Source organism: Triticum dicoccoides, chromosome 4A (genome assembly GCF_002162155.2).
Source record: "Triticum dicoccoides isolate Atlit2015 ecotype Zavitan chromosome 4A, WEW_v2.0, whole genome shotgun sequence".
Classification (NCBI taxonomy): Eukaryota; Viridiplantae; Streptophyta; class Magnoliopsida; order Poales; family Poaceae; genus Triticum; species Triticum dicoccoides.
Window position 1 is genome coordinate 697,828,453 of NC_041386.1, and position 2,260 is coordinate 697,830,712.

Here is a 2,260-nt window from a genome sequence, read left to right on the forward strand (position 1 = left end):
AAGTGTTAAAAATCCTACCGAGTGGAGAGCGATCCTCCCGCTCGGGGGCTTAGCTTCAGCCAAGTGCTCGCCTAAGTGTTAAAAATCCTACCGAGTGGAGAGCGATCCTCCCGCTCGGGAGCTTAGCTGCAGCCCAGTGCTTGCCTAAGTGTTAAAAATCCTACCGAGTGGAGAGCGATCCTCCCGCTCGGGGGCTTAGCTGCAGCCTAGTGCTCGCCTAAGTATTAAAATATCCTACCAAGCGATGAGCAATCCTCTCACTCAAAGGCTTAGCTGCCGCCCAGCGCTAACCTAAGTTCTGAAAACCTTACCCAACCGGTCGACTGGAACGTCAAGGCCATTGCTGTGTGCCTTGCTGATGAGCTGATCAATGCTACTCAAGGATCACCCGACCGGTCGACTGGAACGTCAAGAGCATTGCTGAGTGCCTTGCTGATGAGCTGATCAATGCTACTCAAGTATCACCTGACCGGTCGACTGGAACATCAAGACCATTACTGAGTGCCTTGCTGATGAGCTGATCAATGCTACTCAAGGATCACCCGACCGGCGGACTGGAACGTCAAGACCATTGCTGAGTGCCTTGTTGATGAGCTGATCGATGCTACTCGAGGATCCCCGGACCAGTCGACTGGCCTCTCTTCTCCAGAAGCTGCATTAAGCAAACATACAATAATTCGAGGGAAAGATGCATTTCATTCAAAGGCAAACGCAATATGTGAGGTGATAAATCCGATGTTTCTTAAACCGCAAAATAAAGTGCTCGGGCGTCAGGCCCGAAGAAGTTTTAATGATTACAAATCCACTAGGCATTCCGAGGCAAATAAAAGCGGTGGCAGAATGTTCCTTCGTCACTCGGCGGGGGAAGGACTGGCCGGGTCGCAGAAGCTGTCAAGGTCGATGCTATCGGCGATGCGAGTGGCTGCCTCGAGGAAGGTGTCCATGAAGTCCTGGAAGGAATGCTTCTTGGTGTTCGCCACTTTGAGAGCTGCCAGCTTGTCTTCCCTTGCTTCCTTGCAGTGCACTCGGACCAAAGACAAGGAGACGTCAGCACTGTAGCGGGCAGAAGATTACTTCCACTCTTGCACTCGGTCTGCGATTTGGTTTAGCCGAGTCATCAAAGACTCAAGGTCTTGGGACATTTCCGCTTAGGGTAAGAGTTCAGCGTCCACTCGGACCATCGCCGCCTTCAACCGAGCCAGATAGTCGACTGCACCGTCCATGCGCGATTCCAGTCAAAGCTAGTTCATCGTGACTTCATCTTTCATGGGGCAGTTGATGGGGTCGAGACCTGTGTCGACCCGTTCGGTTTCAGCCTCGAAGTCCCGACAGAGTTCTGTTCCACCAAAACGAACAATGAATGAGTCGACAGTATTGCAAATCCTAGTCGATGACTGTTATCTAACTGAGTAGAGATATCTTCCAGCTTCAGGACAAGCTTTGCCGCGAGTTGTTCCAAATGAGACTCGAGCTTGCCGGTCCTGGTCTTGAGACCCTCAACTTCAGCGGTCAAGTGCTCCTTGTCCTTCCTCAGCTGCTCGACTTCGCGGTTAGCGTCCGAGACAGCCATCTTCAGTGTTGCGTTCTCATCCTCCAACTTGCCGACTGAAGCCAGCTTTTCGTCCGCAAGCTTCATCTTCTCGCGCGCTTCCTTTTGAGCAGCTGCCAAGTCCAGGTCCTTCTCCTCCAGAGCTTCCTGTTGGGGAACATTGCATAAAATAAAAATTTTCCTACGTTCACCAAGATCAATCTATGAGTTCATCTGGCAACGAGAGAGAGGGGTGCATCTACATACCCTTGTAGATCGCGCGCGGAAGCGTTCAAGAGAACGGGGTTGAGGGAGTCGTTCTCGTCGTGATCCAAATCACCGGAGATCCTAGCGCCGAACGGACGGCACCTCCGCGTTCAACACACGTACGGTCAGCGTGACGTCTCCTCCTTCTTGATCCAGCAAGGGGGAATGAGAGGTTGATGAAGATCCAGCAGCACGATGGCGTGGTGGTGGATGCAGCAGGGCTCCGGCAGTGCTTCGCCAAGCGACTACGGGAGGGAGACGTGTAGCAAGGGGGGAAGGGAGGCGCCAGGTGTCAGGTGTGGCTGCCCTCCCACCCCCTCTTTATATAGGGACCCCAGGGGGGGTGCCGGCCCTAGGAGATGGGATCTCCTAGGGGGGCGGCGGCCAAGGTGGAGACTTGCCCCCCAAGGCAAGTGGAGGCGCCCCCTCCCCTAGGGTTCCCAACCCTAGGCGCAGAGGGGGGCC